Raw genomic sequence first — 8,150 nt, 5'->3', positions numbered from 1 at the left:
ACCTCAGGTGATCCACCCGCCTCGGCCTTCCAAAATGCTGGGATGACGGGCATGAGCCACCGTGCCCGGCCTTAGCCGTTTATTTTAAAGTCGAGGAGCTTATCAGGGAAATACGAGAAGTTTGGACATCACAGGTGACAGAGAGAAAGGTCTGCAAATGGCCCTTCCATCCAAGTGGGGACCCGGCCTCGATCTCCCGAAATCATGCACCCAGTGGGGAAGCCCGGCAAGGCCCGTCTGTGTAGATTCCTCTCGGCCTCTCTAAGCACGCACTTCTCACTTTGGTGGAAGGGGCAGGGCCCTCTCTGGGACGGGGGAATCTGACAGACAAAGAGACAGACGTAGAAAAAGAGAGATCGACAGACAGAGACAGAGAGAAACGGACAGAAAGAGCGAGAGAGCGAGAGAGCGAGAGCGAGAGCGAGAGAGAGAGAGAAACAGACTAGACAGGGAGGGGGAGAGAGGGAGAGAGACAGACAGAGACAGACAGACAGGCAAAAAAGAGAGTAAGACAGAAGACAGACACAGTGAGTGAGAGACACAGGTAGAGAGAGAGAGAGAGAGAGAGAGAGAGAGAGAGAGACAGAGAGACAGAGAGAAAGAGAGGGACAGGCAGACAGATAAAGAGAGTGACAGAGAAAGACATAGACGGACAGTGAGAGACAGAGAGAAAGAGACAGAGAGAGAGAGAGAGAGAGAGAGAGAGAGAGAGAGAGAGAGGCAGACAGACAGACAGGCAAAGAAAGAGAGTAAGACAGAAGACAGACACAGTGAGAGAGACAGGAAAGACAGAAACGGACAGAGAGAGACAGAGAGGAACAGACAGAAAGAGAGAGGGTCCTAGCCCAATAGCGATACAGTGCCATTTCTTTCATTTCCTCTTTCTTTCCTTCTTTCTTTCTTTCTTTCTTTCTTTCTTTCTTTCTTTCTTTCTTCTTTTTTTATTTTTTTATTTTTTTGAGACGGAGTCTTGCTCTGTCACCCAGGCTGGAGTGCAGTGGCGCGATCGCAGCTCCCTGCAACCTCCGCCTCCCGGGTTCACACCATTCTCCGGCCTCAACCTCCCGAGTAGCTGGGACTACAGGCGCCGGCCACTACACCCAGATAATTCGTTTGTTTTTTTTGGAGAGACGGGGTTTCACCATGTTAGCCAGGATGGTCTCGATCTCCTGACCTGGCGATCCGCCCGCCTCAGCCTCCCAAAGTACTAGGATGACAGACGTGAGCCACTGCGTTCAGTCTACAGTGCCGTATCTCAGAAATCACTCACAGGAACAGACACTTACAGGTCATGTGTAGAGTTTCTTTTTTTGTTTTGTTTTGTTTTGTTTTGTTTTGTTCCGTTTTGTTTTGTTTTGCACGAGGAGGTGGCGGGATGGAGTTTCGCTCTTGCGTCCCAGGATGGAGTGAAATGGCAGAGGGGACTCAGGGAGTCAACCTATGGCAGAGATGGCACGTCATTCAGAGCGTAACGTCCACAGCGAAAGGTGGTAGGGCCGGCACTTTTAAAGGCTGAAATCCCGGCGGCTCAGGCCTGTCGTCCTCGCACTTTGGGAGGCCCAGGAGAACGGATCACTTGAGGTCAGGAGTTCGAGACCAGTGCGGCCAACATGGAGAAACCCCGTCTCTACTCAAAATACAAAAATTAGCCGGATGTGGTGGTGTGCGCCTGTAATCCCAGCCACTGAAGAAGAATCACTGGAATCCGGGAGGCAGAGGTTGCAGTGAGCCGAGGGAGTGCCACTGCACCCCCGCCTGGGTGACAGACTGAGAGAGACTCAGTCCCTCCCTACCAAAAAAGAAAGAAAGAAAGAAAGAAAGAAAGAAAGAAAGAAAGAAAGAAAGAAAGAAAAAAAAAAAAAAAAAAGAAAAAAGAAAAAAAAAACACAGGGACCGCCACCGGGCGCAGTGGCTCACACATGTAATCCCAGCACTTTGGGAGGCCGAGGTGGGCGGATCACCTGAGGTCAGGAGTTCAAGAGCAGCCTGGCCCACATGGTGAAACTCCGTCTCTACTAACATAGAAACATCTTCGGAGCATGATGGTGGGTGCCTGTAATCCCAGCTGCTCAGGAGGCTGAGACGGGAGAATCGCTTGAACCTGGGAGACGGTGGTTGCAGTGAGCCGAATCGCACCACCGCACTCCAGGCTGGGTGGCTGAGTGAGACTCTGTCTTAAAACAACAACAACAACAGCAGCAAAAAAAAAATAGCAAACGCACAAAAAAAGAACAGGCCAAAATACTCCATTGTCACTGAACGTTCCGCCACCAGACCGGAAACCCCCTGACTCAGGTCAAGGAGGTGGTGTTTCCTTCTCTCTGTCTCTGTCTCTGTCTCTCTCTCTCTCTCTCTCTCTCTCTCTCTCTCTCTCTCTCTCCCTCCCCCCCCCCAACTTTTATGTCTTGTTCAAGCAGACATGTGCAAGATTGTTACACAAGTAAACTTCTGACTGGGGGGTTCAGTGTGCAGATGATTTCATCACCCGGATAACTCAGCGCAGTACCCGACAGTTTTCGTGGTTTGGTTTTTTGTTTTGTTTTGTTTTGTTTTGTTTTTCCCTGAAGATGTCTCTCCTTCCACACCTCCTCCCTCAAGTAGGCTCCCGCCTCCCTGGTCCCCCTCGTTCTGCCCACGAGTTCTCATTATTTAGTTCCCAGTTATAGATGAGAACACGCGGTCTTTAGCTGATCGTTGCTTTCATCTTCGGCGGTGGCGGTGAAAGAGGCATGACACGAAATCGACCCTTAGGACGCTCCCCTCCGTCCACACCCCACACCCCCTCCCCACACACACCCTCATTCCTGCCCCCCCTCCTCAAACCCAAGACAGGAAGAAAGGCAGATATTAAAGTCAGAGGTCAGCCTCCAAGACGGTGGAGGCAAGGGATCTGAAAGGGTGAGCAAGCGATAGGGGTCGGGGGATGTCGTGGCCGAGCTAGCAAAAATAGGGGACCGACTTTCCAGCCCCAGCACACCCCCAATCCTCAACCGCAGCTAGCCTCTGGGTGGGGTTGCGCCTGTAAAAGCTTCTGAATGGAGAGAAGCCCAAGGCTATGGAAGGCATCAGCTCCAAGTCCGGGAAGGGAACAGGGCTTTGTGCATTGGAATGGGGCTTTAGAAGGCGGTGCTGCGGTTTCCAAAGCGACACGCCTCGCCTCGCCTCGCCTCGCCTCGCCCCGCCCCGCCTCGCCCAGAGCGAAACTCCGTCTCAAAAAAATAATAATAATTTTAAGATAATAATAATACTAAAAAATAAATAAATAAATAAATAAATAAATAAGAAATAAATAGTTAGTACAGCGGTCGTGGTCGTGAATCATTCCCCGGAGTCCAGGCGCAGTGGCTCACGCCCGTCACGCGAGCACTTTGGGACGCCGGGGCAGAAGGGTTGCAACAACATGATGAGACCCTGTCTGTGCAAAAACAGTTGAAAAGGAAGGCCGGGCGCGGCGGCTGACGCCTGCCGTCCCAGCACTTTGGGAGGCCGGGGAGGGAGAATCACCTGAGGTCGGGAGTTGGAGACCAGCCTGACCAACATGGAGAAGCCCCGTCTCTAGTAAAAATACAAAATCAACCAGACGTGGTGGTGCATACCTGCAACCCGAGCTACTACTCGGGAGGCAGACTCAGGAGAATCTCTTGAACCCGGGAGGCAGAAGTTGCGGTGAGCCGAGATCCGCGCCATTGCACTCCAGTCTGGGCAACAAGAGCGAAACTCTGTCTCGGGAAAAAGAAAAATAAAACAATAAAAATTGAAAATCATCTGGGCACAGTGGCGCATGCCCCGTGGTCCCAGGCACTACACTCTGGAGGCTGAGGTGGAAGGATCGCTTGAGTCCAGGAGCGTCCACACTGCAGTGAGTTTGGTTTTGATGGCACCACTGCCAGGGTGACAGAGTGAGACGCCGTCTGTAAATCAGTCAAGCAATCAATCAGATCACTGCAAGGAGCTCTCTATGTCTTACTTTCAATAGGTGTCTCTTCAGGCCAAGCAGGCATGGTGCCTCACGCCAGTAATCCCAGCACTTTGGGAGGCCGAGGTGGGATGAAAGAAGGAAGGAAGGAAGGAAGGAAGGAAGGAAGGAAGGAAGGAAGGAAGGAAGGAAGGACAGACAGAACAAAAAGTTTTACAACCCTTTTTTTCATAGTGTCAGGAATTTACAGATAATACAAGTAGTTTAGGTCAGGGGCCGATGTTATTAGTATTACTTTTTTTTTTTTTTTTTTAACTCCTACGGCCTGGTGGTGGTGCCAAGGTTGTCTGGCTATTTATCTGACTTTTGTTTGTTTCTAACGTTTTGCTTTCTCTCTTTCCTCCTGTCTTGTGAACTAGGCAAGGTGGGGGGAGGAGGGCAGCAGGAGCAGTAGAGGTCTCCTTCCTCATCCCCCACTTTGAGAATTTTCACTAATTAGTGGGCGGGTTCCCTTTCATTTTTACTTTTTGGGTCTTTTAGCGAGACAGAGTGATAGCGTTTTATGTAATACACTTGTGTGGAAGTTTTCTGACGAGCCATGGTAGCTACAAAACCTTTTATCATTGGAAGGAGCAAGTGTAATACACAGGGGCGCAGCAAGCAAGTAAGTTTCTTTTTTTTTTTTTTTTTTGAGACCGAGTCTCGCTCTGTCACCCAGGCTGGAGTGCTGTGGCCGGATCTCAGCTCACTGCAAGCTCCGCCTCCCGGGTTCACGCCATTCTCCTGCCTCAGCCTCCTGAGTAGCTGGGACTACAGGCGCCCGCCACCTCACCCGGCTAGTTTTTTTGTATTTTTTAGTAGAGACAGGGTTTCACCGTGTTAGCCAGGATGGTCTCGATCTCCTGACCTCGTGATCCGCCCGTCTCGGCCTCCCAAAGTGCTGGGATGACAGGCTTGAGCCACCGCGCCCGGCCAGCAAGTTTCTATTACAAGTAATACACTTACAGTGAGGGTTTTACATTTTCTACAGCTGGAAACTCTTTTCTAAATGAAGACCTAGGATCAAACCTGTGTTAAACCTGAACAGGCACATGTACTAACTTTGTCATGTCTTAAGCAGGTTAGTTTTTAACTGGGCCTTAAAACCTTTTTTTAGCAAGTAAAACAGTATTTTTTAATCAGAGAAGTTTTTACGAGCCCGACGCTTGAACTTGCGGCGTCTGTTTGGGGAAAGAGTTGGTTAAAGTCATGTTATCTTGAGGCATTAACCCTTCTGCTTCTCCAGGCCATTGGTCTCTTACGTTAGCCCTTCTATCAACATAACATGAAGAAACATCTAGGCTGCCAGCAATGTTTTCAGCCTACTGAGGAAATAGGTTTTTTTCTGTTTTTTTATTTTTATTTTTTAAATTTTTGGCTAAAGGAGGAGGTTCTGGTAACTTCTGGTTTATATGTTTAAAGAATGACTGAAAGACCTTGCGATCGTTGCTGGGCTGGACGGGTCTGGGTTTCCTAAGCAGTACGTGTACAGTGGGGACACCTTACATAGGTGTTTCTTCTAGCATGGTTATGGGTGGGGGGTGGGGTGGGGTGGTAACAACAACAAAGCAATGTATAGCATATTCATATCCAGCAAGGACGAAAGAGGTCCTCACCTGGGAAAAAGGTTGAATACAGCGACAGAACAATAGGAAAACAGTTAGTATTCTAGGAAAACTATCTGTCTTAAGATTTTTAACTACATTGACTTGCTTGATGAGTCCTCAAGCTTCGGCCGTGCATAGACTAGTCAGCTGCCGGTGTGTGACTAGAGCAGGGCTTGTGGTCCTCAGCAGCAGCTTGGAGCTTGGTCTCGTCTCAGGATCAGCCGGGCTGGATGATCTGCGCCCTGTTAGCCGGTCCACTTGTCCTGAGCTGTCGGTGTTAGCTGACTGTGGTGGATCCAAGACGCAACACCTGCAACTTTAACAGCAGTGGGAGTGGACAAGGTTACAGTATAGGGCTCATCCTATATGGGTTGTAGAAAAATTAGGTTTTACTTTAAACAGAGTCCCTAGATTTAAATGGGTGTCAGGCTTATAGGCATTATTTTTCTTTATTTAATTATGAACACTTCGTATGGCTATTTTGAAAGGCTGCATTTGCCTTTTAAAGGTTAATTTCTTTAGTTTCCGGAGGTCACCTTTTATTTGACCTACGATTTGCGGGTGGCCAACTGAACACAATCTTACAGGGCAGATACCTAGTTTGTTTGGTAGGGGTGCACCTGACTCGGAGGAGGACCGTAGGCAAAAACCTGATTTTATCTTAAGTGAATTTCCTGGCATATATCTATATATCTATCTATATCTATATCTATATCTGTATCTGTGTGTGTGTGTGTGTGTGTGTGTGTGTGTGTGTGTGTGTGTGTGTATATATATACATCTATCTATCTATCTATCTATCTATCTATCTATCTATATCTATATGGCAACCCTTTTTTTTTCGTTTTGTTTTTTGGTCGCCAGTAGCTGCTCGCTCGAGTGTCCAGTTCATGCGTTCCACCTTTTGTTGAACTTTGTGGCCGATAGGCTGCGTGTAACCTCTGTTGTATTGTTAACAGTCTTGTTAAATCTTGCACTATTCCAGCTACAGCTACAAATGCTGGCCTATTGTCTGACTTTAAAATCAGAGGTAGTCTTAAACCTGGGGATAATGTCTTTTAACAGTACTTTAGTCACTTCTTGTACTTTTTCTGTCCTGGTGGGGAAAACTGTAACTTACCCTGAAAAGGTGCAAACAAGCACTAGCCTCCAGCAGGGGGCAGTCCTGTAAAGTCTATAAGCAAGTTTTCACAAGGTATGGCTCTTTTTCCTGTTTCAGTTTCTTAGAGGAGGAGTTCCCCCCTCCCCCCATCCCCACCCCCACTCCGCCCCTTTGTCACTGTATCTAGTGGCTGAGCCTTCAGTGAGAAATTGGAATCCAGATACGGCAGAGTCTTGCTGTTTGTAACTTCTAATGTGACCATGGGCTCCTGGGAGCCTAATGAGAAGGTGCCTAGTCTGCCCTAGTCTTTACATTCTTCAGCTCCCGTCAGCCTGATCAGATGAGTGTCTGGTTCCTCCAAGGTGCAGCAGCCCTTGGCCGATGGCCTCTTTGTCTTGCGGCCTTGGCCATTTCCTGTATTGCCTTCTGAACATTTACCCTTCTAGAGTCTTTTTTTTTTTTTTCCATCTCGCACATTAATCTCTCTCTAGCCTTGTCCGGCTCTGGAATCCTTGCCTAACTTGACTTCGGTCATGTCTACATCCACGTCCGCGGCCTCTCACAATGCTGCTTCCCCCCCCCGCGTTCTCACGCTCCTACGGCCAGCTGGTGGGGCCCGAGAAACGGCACGGGCCCTGCCCCCGCCCACGCACTGCTGTCTGTCTCTCCTGTTTTCTTTTGATTCTCTATCTTTACACTTGCTTTTAGTCTTTCTTTTTCTTTTGCTCTTTTCCCTCTTTTCTAGAGTTTAACAGGCTCTTTTCTTTATACACTTGGAGGGTGAAACAGGCATACCGAGAGTCAGCGTAAATGTTTACAGTCTTACCCTCACCGAGTTCTAAGGCCCGGATTAAAGCAATGAGCCCAGCTTAACGACAGCGTCCAGGGTTACCACCGCATATTCTGCACATCTCTCCCCTCGTGGGTTGGTGAAGCTGTTCCCGTCCACGCATAGCTCCTAGTGTACTGATGCCCAAGGCTGGTCCCGGAGGTCAGATCTGCTAGAGTACACTGGAGTCCAACACCTCTACACAGTCATGCTCGACAGGGCTCTAGCTGTCGGGAGCAAGGCGGTGGGTTCAGGGTGTTCCCAGTTTAGTAGCTCAATGGTTGAAAAGGGCTGATAGATGAAAGTCTGTTGCCCACCCCCCTCCCCCCGGGATGTGGGCCTGGTCATTATAATAGACAGGTCCTCGTATCTCCCTGAGAGGCATTTACAGAGCTCGAGTAAGACCAGATCTGAGATGGCCCACTTGACTATCTCGACTTCTTTCCTTGGCCTCTGGAGGCTCCGATCCTTCCCTTCGAGGTGAGACCTGGGGCGTGTCAGCTCCTGAATCTCATTTCTGAGGGGGTTGTTGGCCTCGGTGAAGCGGGGTAGGCTGGGAAACATGGAGAAAGAATCTGTGTTATCTCTCGTGGCTCCCGTAAAAACTGGCTTCTCTTGCCGTTTCCTGGGACTCCCTTTTTAAAAAAACTCTGTGTC

Source organism: Macaca mulatta, chromosome 10 (assembly GCF_049350105.2).
Source record: "Macaca mulatta isolate MMU2019108-1 chromosome 10, T2T-MMU8v2.0, whole genome shotgun sequence".
Lineage (NCBI taxonomy): Eukaryota > Metazoa > Chordata > Mammalia > Primates > Cercopithecidae > Macaca > Macaca mulatta.
Note: the sequence above shows the minus strand (reverse complement) of the source record.